The sequence below is a fragment of the Lepus europaeus genome, chromosome 18, assembly GCF_033115175.1.
Source record: "Lepus europaeus isolate LE1 chromosome 18, mLepTim1.pri, whole genome shotgun sequence".
NCBI lineage: Eukaryota > Metazoa > Chordata > Mammalia > Lagomorpha > Leporidae > Lepus > Lepus europaeus.
The window spans coordinates 71,157,778-71,176,067 of record NC_084844.1 but is presented as its reverse complement, the minus strand read 5'-3'; the positions used below and the strand labels follow the sequence as shown (position 1 = coordinate 71,176,067).

The window sequence follows — 18,290 nt, the reverse complement described above, 5'->3', positions numbered from 1 at the left end:
CTCCATAAGTCCATTCATTTTTTGCTCACTGGGTCTTTGGCAGAATTCATTCTCTTGTGGTAGGACCAAAGTCCTTGTTTTCTCTCTGGCTATAAGTGGAGTTCTGTCCCCAGCTTCTAGAGAGCACTGCATTCCATGGATCATGGGCCTCTGTATTCAAAGGAAGCAACAGAGAATTACAGAATCCTGCCACATATCCCAGGCCAATCCTTTTGTGTGCCCGTTCTCTGTTTACAAGTCAAATGTTTGATCAGATCCACATGGGTAATGCAAGATTATTTCTCTATTTCAAGGTTTATATCCTCAATCTAATTCACAATTTAAAATTTCCTTTTGGAAAGATAATGATTTAGTCCCAGGTTTTTAGGGTTAGGGAAAGGGGCCATTGCTTGGGTTTTCAGTGCTGTATCCTCAAATACAGGTCTGCTTTTCCTCACCGGGGTTTTTGAAACTTTTCACTTTTGTTCTTTTCAATGCTCTCTGTATTGTAAGGGTCTCTTCCTGCAAAGTGGACAATTTACCAAGTCAATAGGCAGGAGCTGATATTCTTTCCGCCAGGAAGCAGTTATTCATTGTCTCACAAATGGCCCCTTCTGTAGGAAATGCATCAACCCTAATTACAGGCAATCTCAGACTACAATGTAACAAGTGGACATTGCACAAAACTGTGGTGAAATCATGCAATCAAAATTGCACACAGCAGGATCCTTCAGTAGGCATTAATTTGTACAACATATTTCAGTATCTGTGAATTCAGAACTACTCAAACTCCCTAGTTTTCTAGGCCTGAAGTTTCTAAGGCAAGAGAAGAGACACTGGAATTTTTTCTTCCTCTGAATGGTGCAGCAATGTGCAGCTTGGGCATATCAGAAAACGACTTGAAGCATTCGGTAGATGGTGTTGGTGCAATCAAATGAACACTTAGGGTTCAAAGTCTGAGGGGCTGCAAGGTGGAGTCAACAAAATGTGGAGATGAAAATAGGGTGTCCCCAGAGGCAGATTCTCTACCTCTGACATATGCAATTGTTCTGTTTTCAAGATATTTCTTTTTTTAAGATTTATTTTTATTTATTTGAAAGAGTTACACAGAGAGAGAATGACAGGCAGAGAGAGAGAGAGAGAGAGAGAGGTCTTCCATCTACTGGTTCATTCCCCAGTTGGCCGCTTGGGCCAGAGCTGCACTGAACCGAAGCAAGGAGCCAGAAGTTTTTCAAGGTCTCCCACAGGGGTGTAGGGGCCCAAAGACTTGGGCCATCTTCTACTGTTTTCCCAGGTCATAGCAGAGAGCTGGATCAGAAGTGGAGCTGCCAGGACATGAACTGGTGCCCATATAGGATGCTGGCACTGCAGGTGGTGGCTTTACCTGTTACATCATCACGCCAGCCCCCAAGGTATTTCTTAAAATCAGACACCCAGCTGCAAGTCACTGACTTTAAGTGCTTTAGAAATACTTTGCAGTTTTGCTCCAGAAATTCAAATTTTCTTCTGATCTTTCAGAAATTCTTTCCTCCATTGCTTATGGCTATGCTGCATGCCATCTGCCCTCTCCTCATTCAGGTAGCTGCCCACCTGCTCTATGCTGTGGGCACAGGCAGAGTCTGCAGCCAGCCAACCAGTGGAAAGGGTGTGTGAGGCACTGGCCACTGAGCTGGTGGGGTCATGAGTGATTTGCTTCCCAACAATGAGAATCTGCATCAGTGGTGTGTGCTCCCAATCACCAGCAGCAGTGTGATCCACCAGCCTTGCCCAGAGGAATTCCCAGTCACCTGATTTAGTGATGCCCTGGTCCTCACCACCCCTCTCTGCTCATGCCTTGCCCTGGGTTAGGGGACTGTGCTGCATGAGGGGTCTACCCGAAAGGCTTAGTGTCAGTTCTGAACAAGAGTGTTATAGACAACCAGCCCAGTCTGTGGGAGGGAGACAACTAGTTCCTATACTTCGACTCACAGCCAGCTTACAAAAAGGATGTAGGTATAACTTGCTTTCTAATGAAGATAAAATTGGGAAGGCATTTTGCTTAGCAGTTAAGATGTCATTTTAGGGGGACATTGCTGTAGTTTAGTAGGTTAAGCCTCCACCTGCAGCACTGGCACACATATGGGTGTCAGTTCATGTCCTGACTGCTCCTCTTCTGATCCAGCTATTTGCTTAAGACCTGGAAAAGTAGTGGAAGATGACAAAAGGGTTTGGGTGCCTGCATCCATATGGGAGACCTGAAAAAAGCTCCTGGCTCCTGGCATTGGATTGGCCCAGTTCTGGCCATTGCTGCCATTTGGAGAATAAACCATAGGGTGGAAGACATCTCTCTCTCTTTGCCTCCTAAATAAAGGAATAAAACTTTTTTTAAAAAAAGATGTCATTTGGGAACACAGTGTCCCATGTTTGAGTACTTGGGTCTACATCTTGGCTTTGGATGCTTACTCCACCCTCCTGCCAGCACAGACACTGAGAGGCAGTGCTCACTGCTCAGCTAGTAGGATTCCCCACTCATGTGGGAGCCTTGCATTGAGTTCCAGCTCCTAGCTTTAAGCTGACTCAGATCTACATTGTTGGTGTTTGAGAAGAGAACCAACAAATGGGAGCTCTGCTGCTGTCTCTCCCTCTCAAATAATTTTTTAAATGTTCTTCTCATTGTAAAACAAGACAACATTGAAAACAAGAATATTGAAAGTTTCAAGAAAATCTACTATTCTATCACACAATTAACATTATGGGCATTTACTTCTACACATTAAATGATGGTCAGTATAAATTATTGCCCTACACTTTTTATAGACTCTATATTCAAAGCATATCCTCAAACTAATTCAATTAATTTCAAGGATTTATTAAATGCTAGACTACATTAAATTCATGGATGAATTTTATCAAGCAATTGTCTAATGTAAATGATTACCATATGTTTGCTCTCTTGGGAATCATTGTGAATATTTTGGCATCGATATAATTTTGTCTAAATTTTCTTTATGAAAAAATATCTGGACTAGATAAATTGAATTGTATTTCATGGTTTTGTTACCTAATGAAAATTGCCTTAATTGAGGTTTATAATTATTTATTAACACTAATGTTATGTGTTTATCAAATACAGTTATATTAAGATACATTTGGGGTTGGCGCTGTGGCATAGTGGGTAAAGCTGCAGCCTGGCAGTGCCAGCACCCCAAATGGATGCCGGTTCAAGTCTTGGCTGCTCCATTTCTGAGTCAGCTCTCTGCTATGTCCTGGGAAAGCAGTGGAAGATGGCCCAAGTCCATGGGCCCCAGAACCCACACAGGGGACTCACAAGAAGCTCCTAGCTCCTGGCTTTGGTTCGGCACAGCTCTAGTCATTGTGGCCAGTAAGGGAATGAACCAGCAGATGGAAGATCTCTCTCTCTCTTTCTGCCTTTTCTTCTCTCTCTGTGTAACTCTGACATTCAAATAAATAAATAAATCTTTTAAAAAAGATACATTTGTTTGCAAGCAATATGTGACATCAATACAACTGCTTAAATTTTCTCATACAACTAGCTTAATTTGGGGGCCTGAATTATGGCTGATTGGTTCTGTAGTATAATGATATCTTTGAACCCAACTATTTTCTCCTTCTATATGAATTTCAGTGTTTATGTTACTAGAATTCTTAAAAAAAAATCACATAACTTTTTAGGCATCATCTAAACATCACGATCTCCAAAGAGCAAAAATTACTACAAACTATGATTTTCTAGAATGATCTGTTTGGATAATGCTACAATTTTATTGTAGCTTTAAATGGAGCACACACACATTTACACACACACCATACACACATTCACAAATGCACATACACAATCAGCGAGTCTCCAATGCATTTACCAAAGTGCATCAATGTACTAGTTTAAGATTACTGCCAGAGAATAGTCCCTTTATTTAAATACCAATTTACCCTAGTGATTTAGTTTTGACCAAAAATGATACAGTTTAGTTACTCTTTTGAAAAAGATGCAGGTGCCATCACAAAGCACAAATGAGTGAATAAGTTGCACTATCTAGAGAATTAGATAAGAAATGGCTCACTCATCAAATTAAACAGAACTGAATCTAATTTGAGTAAGTATGTCAAGCAAAATATGAAGTTTTAAAAAAGGAATAGATATAATTTCAAATAAATTTTGAGTTGTATCTAAATGTGGACACTACAACATTAAGCATAAAATCACAGATATTTAAATACCTTTAGTTAGGAAAGTGCAAATACATAATAACAATAATTGCTAACATTTATTTTATGCCAGGTGATATTTCCAGCATTTTATGTTTCCAGAAAAATGGAGATAGCTCCTGTTATCTTAATTTTAAGGACAATGGAACTGAGGCATGAAGAGGTAAGTAACTGGTTTGCCCAAGGATATATAATCATGAAGTGGCAAAGCCTTAGACTTGGCATGATCTGAATGAAAGCCATTTTTTTTTTTTTTTACAAATTCAATGTTTGGTCTATTTCATATACCCACTAAAGGGATTTACTATCAAATGATACTTTCTGATAAACTCTATGGAAATTGCAGATGAATATTGCTCCAAACCAAATACTTGGGGTCAGCATTATGGCGTAGCAGGTAAAGCCATCATCTTTAAATTTAGCAAAGATATGCTTGTTATATGAATGTACTTTGTGTAATTCTTCTTGTCAGTGTATACACTTTAGAAGTTGATTACAGGGGCCAGAGCTGTGGCACAGCAGGCTAAAGCCCCAGCCTGTGGTGCTGGCATCCCATATGGGTGCTGGTTCAAGTCCTGATTGCTCCACTTCTGATATGGCTCCCTGCTAATGCACCTGGGAAAGCATCAGAGGATGGCTCATGTTCTTGGTCCCCTGAACCCATGTGGGAGAGCTGAAAGAAGCTCCTGGCTCCTGGCTTCAGATCAGCTCAGCTCTGGTTGTTGCAGCCAATTGGGAAGTGAACCAGTGGATGGAAGACCTTTCTCTCTATCTCTGCCTCTCTATGTAACTCTTTCTTTCAAATAAATAAAAATGAATCTTTAAAAAAAAGAAATTTATTACATTAGGCAACACATATAAACTTGTATTTTAGAAAGCTTGTCCTTTAGAAAAATTTTAGACCTACAGAGCTAAAAAAAATGTGGTACAAATGTGAACTTTTGAATAAAAAATATTTTTCATGAATGCATGGTGTTACAAAACACAATAATACATCACTGAGAACCAAAAATAAATTGGACTATCTCATTCTGTGATTTGAAATTTAGGGACAAAACATCCTTTACTTTTCTTGCAAAGAATGTAAATAGTGTTATGATATCAAATTCATTCTAAGTTTAGATACCCCATGGGCAAGTTTGATCTAATGAAAACAAAGCTGTTGGATCATTTACCTCATAGATTCTGCTACCTTTAAAATAACATATCTGTAATAATACATTAAGAAGAAAACATATTTATGCTTAAAAATACAAGTTCAACTATTACAAACTGTTCAGCAAAATTTAAAATTGTATGTTTTAAACATTCTAAAATGGAACATTTTCCTTTGCTTTCCAAAAAAATGTGATACACTTTAACATCTTGAGAATAAGAACTGAGAGTGTATAAAGTGAAATATATTTTAAGGAGAGAATTTAAAATGTTCATTTTTAAAGCAACAAAAACAGCTTTCACTTCTTGGTTTGCATTTTAAATTTGTATATACACACACACACACACACACATTTTTTGCCATCCTGACTGGTTACGGCAAATTACCACATACCAGAATCAATTGCTTCCCAACCATTTACAATTTCTTCACTTCAAAGAAAAATACTTGACTGTGTCTCTTGAGGAAACAAGTAAATATAATACTTTGGCATCATTTTTACAAAACTGAAATCTGTAAGAACACAGACACCACTGCAGAAATATTCTCTAAGAATGTACTCATGCATATTGTTCTTACAATGGATTCAAGCCCATGTCATATGAGAGCAACTCCTTGCTCAATATTCACAATATTCACATTCTTCTAAATACCCCTTTAACATAATGGCCATAGTTGGACAACAATTTGTGTATGCTGACTTTCCTAGTCTTCCTGTTTTTTTGGGACAGAGTATCTTTTTTGAATTTAGGCTGACAAGTGATACAACCCCCTCCACAAAGTAAGATGCCTAAACATTAGAGCACTGCTCCTGACACCAGCTCACTTCTTCCTCTATATGGGGTTTATGAATGACTTACATGAATGGAAATATTGGAAAGAGTAAATGAGCTACCAAACCACTCCCCCTCTTTTTCTGTATTTAGGATTTTTCTAGGATGCCTACAAGAGAACATGAGTCCTTGTCTGCCCTCTTTCATACTGTAAATTTAGCAAAAAAAAAAAAACAAAACAAACAAACAAACAAAAAACTGTGCTCTGTAAGTGGCTAGGTAAGGATGCAAGGTAATGTACTAGGGGCAATGGACGGGAGTCTTTGTTGCTAAGCACCAAGACTAACAACTCTGTGGGCTAGGAAGCTTACATTTTGACTTCCTTCCATGTCTAGCTTGAATTATTCAGAATACAAAGAAAGTAGGAATGTAAGTTATGAACACACTTCACTGTCACAAGTTTTATGATACTCATCAGTTTGTAATCAGGAATGACTTAAAATTTAACCCAAAATACCACAGTAAACTATGGTGGATTCATCAACATCTACACTTATAATTAACATCCACATCTCTAATTTTATCTCTCTATGAATGATCTGACAATAATTATTATCTGGGATGGATAATTAACAACTCCTTTTACAATTTTCATAATGCACCAAAAAAGTGAACTTTGAAACCCTTGGGAATTGGATAAGATAAATATGTCTGTATTTGATGAGCCCAGGCTGAGAAAGAACTTGTAAGTGCAATACCAGTCACAATACCTACCAAAAAGTTAAATACCTTGGAACAAATTTAATTAAGAATGTGAAAGATCTCCACAATGAAAATTATAAAACATTAAAGGAAGAAATAGAATAATGCAAAAAAGTGGGAAAATATTTCATGTTTGTGCACAGGAAAATCAATATCAAAATGTTCATACTACCCAAAACGATTTATAGATTCAATGAGATCTCAATCAAAACTCCAAGAACATTCTTCTCAGATCTAGAAAAAAGAATGCTAAAATTTGTATAGGAACACAAGAGGACCCCCCCCCCCCCAAATAGCTAAAGTAATGTTAAACAAGAAAAAATTGGAGGTATCAGAATACCAGATTTCAAGACACACTACAGGGCAGTTACATATGAAACAGCCTGGGACTGGAACCAATGTATACCAATGAAACAAAATATAAACCAAAGAAATTAATCCATGCAGGTACAATCAACATCTTTGACAAACGAGCTAAAATCAATCCCTGGAGAAAGGACAGTCTCTTCAACAAAGAGTGTTGGGAAAATTGGATCTCTATATGATATGCAGACGTATGTAGCAAGACCTGTACTTACACCCCATACAAAAATCAATTCACAACTGATCATGAATCTAAATCTATGACCTAATTAAACAAATTACTAGAGGAAAACATTGGGAAAACTCTGCAAGACATTGGCATAGGAAAGACTTCTTGGAAAAGACCTCAGAAGCACAGGCAATGAAAGCAGATATAGACAAAGGGATTACATCAAACTAGGAAGCTTTTTTGCTGCAAAGGAAACACTCAGCAGAGTGAAGAGTGGTAGAAAATATTTGCAAACTATATAACTGATAAAGGGTTAATATGTGATGATTAAAGATTTCAAGAGACTCAACTGCAACAAAATAATGCAGTTAAGAAATGGGCAAAGGACATGAACAGAATTTTTTTTTTTTTTTTTTGACAGGTAGAGTGGATAGTGAGAGAGAGAGAGACAGAGATAAATATCTTCCTTTTTGCCGTTGGTTCACCCTCCAATGGCCGCTGCGGCCGGTGCATAGTGCTGATCCGAAGCCAGGAGCCAGGTGCTTCTCCTGGTCTCCCATGCGGGTGCAGGGCCCAAGGACTTGGGCCATTCTCCACTGCCTTCCCGGGCCATAGCAGAGAGTTGGCCTGGAAGAGGGGCAACTGGGATAGAATCCGGTGCCCCAACTGGGACTAGAACCCAGGTGTGCCGGCACTGCAGGCTGAGGATTAGCCTGTTAAGCCATGGCGCCGGCCCATGAACAGAAATTTTTCAAAGGATGCAATCAATACAAATGGCCTATAGACACATGAAAATATGCTAAGGGTAATGAGATGACTGGGTAAAATATCATGACCGGGGCATCCCATGTGGGAGCCGGTTCGAATCCCAGCTGCTCTGCTTCCGATCCAGCTCTCTGCTATGCCCTGGGAAAGCAGTGGAAGATGCCCAAGCCCTTGGACCCCTGCACCCGCATGGGGGACAGGGAAGCAGCTCCTGGCTCCTGGTTTCATATCTGTGCAGCTCTGGCCGTTGCAGCCAACTGGGGAGTGAAGCAGCAGATGGAAGCCTTCTCTCTCTCGCTCTCCTGCTCTCTATCGCTCTCGCTCTCTCGCTCTCTAACTCTGCCTTTCAATCTTTTTTTTTTTTTTAAATGTCATTGCTAACAGCAAGAAACACACAGGAAATATTAAAAAGACGAAAGACAGACTAGAAAACACGTATCTACAAGAGAAATGGACCAAGAGGATTAACCACGCAATATCTTTAAACAACGTTCAAAGGAACATCACAAAAACTTCCCACAAGAGAAATCGTTCCGGATGTGAAGAAACAAAGACCAGAAGTCGATGATCCGCAGTTGGCGGGGACTCACCTGGAGCGGCTTCTGCAGCTCACGGCGAACTCTGGAGGTCCCGAGAGCCCCGAGGAACACGGAAGCCACAGCGACCCCACCGGCCTCAGACCCCAAACCCGGCCTGCACTCCCGTCGCCTGGCAACAACCTCCCCACGCCCACTGTGCCAGCGAGCGTGCTGATTGGCTACGGCTTTTGTGACACACCTCACGCCCATTGGCTTTGCAGCTGTCCAATCAGGGGCCCTGGTGAGGGTGGCGGACAACTTCCTCATCTCGCGAGATCCCTGTGTCCTAGTCGTGTCCAGACTACAGCGGGAAGAGCGTCCCTGCGGTGGCTTGGCCTTCTCCTCTCTGAGAAGAGGAAGCCCCGGACCTCGGGAGCGGGAAGTGGTGAGTGTGTGGGGCCAGGTTTCCCAGAAGGGGCCGTGGGCGGATGGATCCTGTCAGAACCAGCTACAGAGGGACCTGGACTTCCCCCAGTGAGCTCTTCCATCCGCGGACCCCACCGCTGAGGGCTGGGCCGGCTCCGGACACGGGCGACAGGCCCCGTCCCTCCACCAGCGGCCTCGGCTCGCTCCAGAGCCTCCTCTCCCTCTGTGTGCGCGCAGTCCGCCTCTCCCCAGGTTGTGTGGAGAGGACGGAGGGAGATCGGGGAGCGTGGACTGCGCTGTGGCCTTTTGTTGAAGTGAGGTCGGCTCCGGCCTTCAGGCCTTGTTTGCCTGTCTTACCAGTTAGCTAAACGTGGGCTGGAACGCGTGCAATGTACTGCACACTGCTTTCCATTAGGTTCTCTAGTTATAGTAAATTCTCATTCTTCTTAGAAATTATGTAACATTTCACTAAGAATCACCTTTATAATCAAGGAAGGCCAAACACCCATATGGGTGCTCCAATCCACTGCACCCACGTGGAAGACACGGAGGAAGCTCCTCATTCCTGGCTTCGGATCGGCATAGCTCCAGCTGTTGCGGTCATCTGGGGCGTGAACCAGCGGATGGAAGACCTCTCTGTATCTCTCTCTCTGTAACTCTTTCAAATAAGTAAAATAAATCTTAAAAAAAAAAGAAAATATGTTGTTGATGCTAATTTGGCAACATTTCCCAAACACCAGAATTGTAAGCTCAAATTGCATGGTATTGAGCAAAAATAACCAAGGCGCTGAGGGCTCTAGGTATAGACTTATAAAACAAAATCTTGAAATCTGGTGCCTCTTTTTTTAGACAAAAGACTAGGGAAAAAATGATATCAGTTGTATATGGGGAAGATAAGTACTTTTAGGGGAACTAAATGATGGCTTCTGTGCTCCTATGGAAGGTGGGGGTGTCAGAAATATGGCATTGATCACATATTTCCCTTTCTAAAACATCTTCCCTACAGGTCCAGAAACTGCTCAGGTGTGGGTGTAGGTGGTTGAGCAACAGGCAGTCCTGCCTTCTTGATTCCCCATAAAGATACAGGTACAGTTCATCTTCATGTTTGCAGTGCTTAAGAGTTTCAGGGCATACAGTGCATGATCTTGATTTTGAATGTTTTCTGTGTTTCTGCTTAATGTCATGTGAAAAGTTTTTGAAGTTCCCTTTTTATTTGGTGTGAACATTTCAGCCACTTAAATCGGGTTTGCTGTTATTTCTACACGAAAGCTTCATTACCAAGTGTAATACATTCAGAACACTTTCCCCAGGCCTTTTGTTTCCTGCTAACATCTTGGGTCCTGTAAAATCTTTTGGGTTCTAGACTCTGGATGTGTAAATTCTGTTAGCTCTGAACTGTTCTTTGTGAAATGTCAATCATATCTGCTAGGTGCAATGCCAAGGAAATATTCTTAGAGTAGAAAAATGCTCTTCTCATTTGCTATTGTCCTTCTGGATGGGATGGAGGGTGGATGACTGGAGCTGCAGGAATCATTTTGTACCATGAGGGGATGTTATGGATAAGGCAACAAGGCAAATGAGCCCCTCTGGAATGAATATCTTTGAATCCTTAAATGTGAGAGAAGTGTTAAGCTACAGGTGGTTTTATTTTTTTAGACATTATTTATTTAAAAGGCAGAGTTACAGAGAAAGAAAAGTCAGAGAGAGGTATCCTCCATCTGCTGGTTCACTCCTCAAATAGCTGCAGCCACTAGGACTTAGGCTGAAACCGTGAGCTAGCAGCTTCATCCAGGCCTCCCACCTGGGTGCAGGGACCTGAGTACTTGGATTCCGCACTGCTTTCCCAGGTGTATTAGCAGGGAGCTCCAGCAGAAGTGGAGCAGCCAAGACTAGAACTGGCACCCTATGGGATGCCAGTCATAGGCTGTGGTTTAACCCACTGTACCACAATGCTGGCCCCTAAGCTACACTTTTAAATATTTACTTTGTGTGCCACTCATAGCTGGAATAAACTATAATACACGTGAGTCATTTCATTTCTTTGATACTGACAATAACCCTCTAAACAAGCACTGTGATACTCTCCATGGGCAGGTGAGAAAGTGGAGCCAATAGAATCTAAACACCTTTCTCAGGGCCACACAGCTGAGTGGGAAAACTGAGGTTCCTGCACCCCTTTTTAGGCACTACAGTACCTTCCTCAAATGGAAGATGAATCAAACAGAAGAAATCCTGGTGGCTTTGTCCTCAGTTAGGACACCTCGTACTAAGACAAAATTGTGAATCCAACTCTTTAGTGGCCTACTAGGTGACCGTGGATAGTTTAGTTCAAAATCCTTCTCCCAGACATCTTGTAGAGAGTACATGGTGTTTTCACTGGGATGTTTTTAGTTCAGGTCACTAAGAGCCCATCTCCAACCAGCTTGAACAATGAGGAGAGCCAGACACAGTGGTCCTGGGCTTGATAAATTCAATGGCTGAGTGACGTCAGTGAGAACACAGGTTCTTTTCACCTCTGCTCTGTGACTCACAGCACTACTATTATCTGAAGTTGATTCTCTTTGTGGCAAAAGGAATTAGGCTTGGAGCAAGCAATTGAGATTATCCACACTCTTATTTATGGGTAATAGAAAGAGAATGGAATTCCTTGTCTTTCTTTAAAAACTGAGGTGGGGGGTGAGTGCTTGGCCCAGTGGTTAAGACGGCTCTTGAGAAACTTTCATCCCAAATTAAAGTGCCTGGTACAAGTCTTGGCACACTTGCAATTCCAACTTCCTGCTAATGTGCAACCTGGGAGGCACAGGTGATGGCTTATGTAGTTGGGTCCCTGCCAACCATGTGGGGAGACCAAATTGAGTTCTCTGATCCCAGCCTCAGTGTGGCCCAGCCCTAAATATTTCAGGCCTTTGGAGAGTGAAATGGCAGATAGAAGGTCTCTTTCTGTGTCTCAAATAAATAAACATATAAATATGTAAATAAATAAATAATATCAAAGTAGAGGGTGTTATGGTACAGTGGGGTAAGCTGCCACTTGGAATGCCCACAGCCAATATTGGAGGACCTAAAATCAGGTCACACCTCTGCTTCCAGTTGAGCTTCTTGCTAATGCACCTGGGAAGCAATGGTGATAACCTAAGTGTGTGAACTCCTGACATCCATGTCGGGGAACAGGACGGAGTTCCTAGCTTCAGCCTGGCCCAGCCCTGGCTTTGCAGACATTTGGGGAGTGAGCCAGTGATTGGAAGTGCTCTTTAATACATAAATCTTTTAAAACTCTAGGTAGGATTTTCTCACCAATCACCTCCTGTCCAACAGCAAAGTTTGGAGGTATCATCAGAGGTATCATCTGAAGTGGGACATTAATAGACAAATGACCATCAAGGCCAGGGGAGTGGGTTCAGACAGCACTGTAATGTTTTAAGAGGAATGCTCCCTCTGGACCAACTACTCAGAGATCTTTCCTGCAACCCTCCCTCCCTGCCCCAAGACACTGCTTTCAGAGCTGTCTGTGGCCACAGAGAAGAGGTGGTCTGGAGAGTGGTCACTGAGGAGAGAGGAAGGGCGGGGAACCCCAGGGTCCCCTTTCTCCTGGTCTGGAGCCCCTTCTCCTATGTCACAGCTCTGCAGCAGAGCATGCCTGTCACCTCCCTCAGCCTGTGACACAATCTATTAGCATTGCCCATGGTTACGGTAGACTTGGGGACCACAGTGTGGTGTCCACTATGTCAACTTGAACTTCTAGGTTGGGGCTGGCACTGTGGAGTCATGGATAAATTTGCTGCCTGCAGTGCCAGTTCTAGTCCTGGCTGTTCCACTTGCAATCCAGCTTTCTGCTATGACCTGTGAAAGCAGTAGAAGATGGTCCAAGTCCTTGGGCCCCTGGACCCATGTGGGAAGACCCAGAGGAAGCTTCTGACTCCTGGCTTCAGATTGGCACAGCTCCAGCCCTTGTGACCAATTGGGGAGTGAAAGAGCAGATGGAAGGCCTTTCCTTCTCCCTCTTTCCCTCTCCCTCTCCCTGCCTTTCCTTCTCTCTCTGTGTAACTCTTTCAAAGAAATAAATAAATCTTAAAAAAAACTAGTTTTTCCATGAAGGTGACACCTGCGTGTGTCCCTCCCAGGCAGCAAAGTTGGGAAGAACTTGTCAGCTAGAAAGACCAGGGAGGTGAGACCAGAGAGCTGCTAGCTGGTGAGAGCCTTATGACCTGACCTGTGTTTGGTGGGGGGGTGTAGCCTGTCCCCATTCCCTCCATCTGAGTGGGAACTGTTCCCCCAGCACAGTTCTAGAGGAAGTTGCTGTGTTTAGCTCCTGGCCCAATCACTGCTGTGTGGAAGGATTCACCAATTAAGCCTCTGCAGTGTGTATGGGAAGGGCTATGGGAAGGGTTTTGCTGTCCCCATTAAAATGCAGTAATGGACAAACTGTCCCCAGGCACTGCCAGGTGAGCTCCGTACCTGCTCTGCCCTCTCTTCTAGAGATTCAGCCTCCCAAGATGCACCACTTCCATAGGCCCCTCCAACTCTTCCTTTCTGTGGGGAGAGGGTAGGTGGCAGAAGGCTGCAGGCTCTGCCTGTTGCTAAGGGGAAGTAATGGCAGAGGACCAAAAGGACCATTCCCAGGAACACCAGGGTTCTGTGCCTGTTCCTATTACTATACTACTCAGGCAGTTTTCTTCTGGTTCCATTTGTGAACCATGTGTCTGTCATTTAGAGACTGGGAGTCTGTATCAGCTTCACAACACTTTGCCCAGGGCTCACTGGTTCAGGTGCTCTGCATTCTCCCACAGCCTCCATGCTGCCCCAGGGAGTCCTGCCCACATTATTTTGATAAGTACATCTCTAAAGCCATTTAAAGTAATTTGTGTTTAGAAATGAAACGAGGTCATCATTACTGGCTGACTAGATGGCTATTTAAATGACTAACTTTACCTTGACTTAATTACTGATCTCCCAGTTGGAAGTTAATACATAATTATTTTAAGTTTTTTTTTTTTAAAGATTTATTTATTTTATTTGAAAGGCAGAGTTACAGAGAAGCAGAGAGAAAGAGAGAGGTCTTCCATCCACTAGCTCACTTCCTAAATGGTCACAATGGTCAGAGCTGGGCTGATCCAAAGCTAGGAGCCAAGAGCTTTTCCCAGGCCTCCCATTTGGGTGCAGGGGCCCATGGTCTTGGACCATCCTCTACTGCCTTCCTAGGCCTCAGCAGAGAGCTGGATTGGAAGCAGAGCAGCTGGGTCTCAAACCATTACCTACATGGGATGGTGGCACTGCTGGCCTTACTTACCCTCTATGTCACAGTACCAGTCCCAATATGTAATTTTTAAACCAACACTATCTATTAAACTCTAAAACACCGCTGCCTGTGTTCTACATAAAAGTCCCTTAAGTGGCCTCTCCACACTACTACTTTACCATGGCATCCCTGATACCAGCATTTCTTGCACCTGAATTAGCATTTCTCCTGAATAAGTAACTGTGCACCTGTATTGCAAGAGGTCTTTTAAGTGCACAAGAATGTTTTTTAAAGATTTATTTATTTGAAAGTCACAGTTACAAAGAGATTTCCATTTGCTGATTCAGTCCCCAAATGGCCAAGCTGAAGCCAGGAGCTTCTTCTGAGTTTCCCACATGGTATAGGGGCCCAAGCATTTGGACCATCTTCCACTGCTTTCCCAGGCACATTAACAGGGAGCTGGATCAAAAGTGGAGCCAGGACTCAAACTGCTACCCATATAGGATGCTGGCCCTGCAAAAGGTGGCTTAACCCTCAAGAATTTATTTTGAATGACCATCTTTGTGACACAGCAGGGTAAGCTGCCACATGTGAGGCCAACATCCCTTATTTGAGTGCGAGTTGCAGTCCTGGATGTTTTGCTTCCTACTAATGCTCCTGGCAGAAGAGCTCCTACCACCCCTGTGGGAGACTCATATGGACTTCTGGTTCCCATCTTCAGCCTGGGCCAGTCCTGGCTCTTGTGGTCATTTTGGGAGAACCAGAAAATGAAAGATCTATATCTCCCCTTTCCACCCCCCTATAACTGTCTTTCATAAAAATAAACAAAGTTAATTTTCCACCTGTGGCATTGGCATCCCACATGGGTACAGTTCTAGTCCCAGCTGCCCCTCTTCCATTCCAGTTCTCTGCTATGGCCTGGAAAAGCAATAGAAAATGGCCCAAGTGCTTGGGCCCTAGCACCCACATGAGAAACTGGGAAGAAGCACCTGGCTCCTGGCTTTGGTTCAGCACAGCTCCAGCTGTTGCGGCCATCTGGGGAGTGAAACAGCAGAAGGAAGACCTTTCTCTCTGTCTCTCTCTCACTCTTTGTAACTCTACCTCTTAAATAAATAAAAAATTAAAAATAAATGGATTTTCTTTAAAAATTTTTTTTGAAATCCATGTACCATTTTTGTATAATAGACATTTTCCATGAACTTTTTGAAGAACGTTCACATGCGTAGATTTCAAAATTTGTTGCATAAAATAAGATTATCTTTTAATTCCATTTTCCACAAACTTTTGAAACTCTCTCATATTTGCTTTTATTTCTATTTTTCTATAAACAGTATATATATTTGATTTTATTTCTTGCAAAACATGGATTGTATTTCCTTCCTCATGCTTTCATTCCAGTTTTAGTTTCCTCTTTTCTGCACTCGTAATCTGTCTTGCAATTTCTTCTCATCTCAGTCTATCCTATGTGAGGTTATCAGATCAGACTCCTTGGAGAACAGTTTTCATCCTGTTACTCTCTTGTACAAAAGTGGTTAAAAAAATATCATCATACTTAAGAATGAGGTATGCCTCCTAAGTAGTGGTTTATCCTGCTGCACCACAGTGCTCATCCCTGACATTTTATTTGCTATTTCCCTGGCATTTTGAATTGTTTTACCTAAATTCATTTGTTGGAGCCAGTGTTGTGATGCATTAGGATAATCTGTTGCCAGTGATGTTGGCACACCATATGGGCACTTATTTACAGCTCAGCTGTTCTACTTCCCATCCAGTTCTCTGCAGTGCATCTGAGAAGCAGCAGACAACCCAATTTCTTGAGTCCCTGCCACCATGAGGGAGACTTGGATGGAGTTCCAGATCCGAGCTTTGATCTGACCCAGTCCCAGCCATTGTGACCATTTGGTGAGTGAATCTGCAGATGGGAGATCTCTCCCTCTCCCTCCCTGTCTCACCTTCTTTATAACTCTGTCTTCCAAATAAATAAACAAATCTTTTTAACATATTTGTTTTTCAACCTTTTTTCTCCCTACCTTCTAGCACACTCCCTTGGTACTGCTGCTCTCTGTGGACTTGTCCTCCTCAGCCTCTGACTAGAGCACAGCCACTCTCCAGTGCTGACATCCTCTGACACACATTTCACTCTGCTGTTCTCTCTAAACTGTAGACTCTGCTTGGGCAACCCAACTAACTCTCATGCATAGATATACACACCTGAGGACTCCAGAGCCTTAGACTTCAGGTCCGAACTAACTTTCATTTTCAGATGACTGGTGAAAAAACAAGTCTGGAAGCCAGGGTGTAGCCTTGTGGTTTAGATGCCTGTATCCCACATTGGAGTTTCTGGGTTTGATTCCCAGTTCCAGCCCCTGACTCCAACTCCCTGGAAATGCAAACCCTGAGAGCCAGCAAGTGATGGCTCAGATGATGGGGTTCCCTGCTCCTGGGCCAGCCCTGGTCACTGTGGACATTTGAGCAGTGAACTAGAGGGTGAATACCACTTCTCTGACTACTTGTTTGTCTCTTTGCATCTCCAATTAAAAAACAAAACAAAAAAGGATGTCTATATCTTTCATTAAAATAAATTCCTCAATGGCTAAAAATAGTTTCATTGTTAAAGTTAGCAAAAAATAATGCTTCTTGGTTGTAAATGATATTAGAATAATTTACAACTGTAAATCAGACTTCCATAGTGGATAAGGAAGAGAAAGATGAGAGCAATAATTTTTACTTCTGGCTTTGGTGCTTCTTTGTCATGTAACCTTGGAAAATTCATTTAAACTCCCGGAGCCCAAGTTGAGTGTCATTAAAATTGCAGGCTCATCTAGTTGAGGCAAGTGGCATAAAGCTGAGACCCTTCCTTGTTTCTGTACTGAAAGAGCTAAGTGACATTAGCAAGTCATTTTACCCCTCTGGTTCTTCCTCCGCTGTGAAATAAGATTGTCTTTATATTTACAGGATTTATTCTACACAGTACTAGCTTGTGGTAAGGTTTGCATGACTGTCAGGTCTTCTACAACTCTACTGTATTATTAGCAGTTGACACTGAAGACGAAATGCTAAACAACATAGAACTGCTAGGACTGGGGCCCACACTGTGGCACAGTAGTTAACGCCCTGGCCTGAAGTGCCAGCATCCCATATGAGTGCCGGTTCAAGACCTGGCTGCTCCACTTCCAATCCAGCTCTCAGCTACGGCCTGGGAAAGCAGTAGAAGATGGTCCAAGTCCTTGGGCCCTGCACCTGCATGGGAGACCAGGAGGAAACACCCAGCTCCTGGCTTTGGATTGGCATAGCGCCGGCCATAGCAGCCATTTGGGGGTGAACCAATGGAAGGAAGATCTTTCTCTCTGTCTCTCTCACTGTCTACCTCTGCCTGTCAAAAAAAAAAAAAGAATCAATATAGTTATTAAAATTCTTAATTATAATCACTGAGTATTGGTAATTACTTTTTTAAAAGATTTTATGTATTAATTTGGCAGGTAGAGTTAGAGAAAGAGAAAGGTCTTCCTTCCATTGGTTCACTCCCCAAATGGCCACAATGGCTGGAGCTGCACTGATCCAAAGCCAGAAGCCAGGTGCTTCTTCCTGGTCTCCCATGCGGATGCAGGGGCCCAAGCACTTGGGCCATCCTCCACTGCCCTCCTAGGCCACAGCAGAGAGCTGGACCAGAATAGGAGCAACCAGGACTAGAACCTGGCACCCATATGGGATGCCAGCACTGCAGGTAGAGGATTAACCTGTGTACTGCAGTCCCCACCTCAGTAGTGTAATTACTGATAGTATACTCCTAGTATTGTATATTTTAGTTTACACAATACTTAAATTAGATAAAAATATAGGTAGCGATAGTTATTGCTTCTCTTACTTTTACTGGATTGGATCATAGCACATGTCAATAAACCTTATTTTTTTAAAGGTTTATTTTTTAAGGAGTTAC

At 42.7% G+C, this 18,290-nt stretch overlaps 1 protein-coding gene across 2 annotated transcripts in view; it reads left to right on the top strand.

The window, feature by feature from the left end:
* Nucleotides 1-9,035: 9,035 nt before the first annotated feature.
* The window catches only part of LOC133746592 (zinc finger protein ZFP2-like), a 48,158-nt gene continuing 38,903 nt past the window's right edge, over nt 9,036-18,290 (top strand). For both annotated transcript variants that reach the window (XR_009864241.1, XM_062174763.1), the window contains exons 1-4: nt 9,036-9,136; nt 9,610-9,755; nt 10,124-10,203; nt 16,126-16,255. The gene's annotated coding sequence lies outside the window, so the exon portion shown is untranslated. The remainder of the gene's footprint in view (nt 9,137-9,609; nt 9,756-10,123; nt 10,204-16,125; nt 16,256-18,290) is intronic.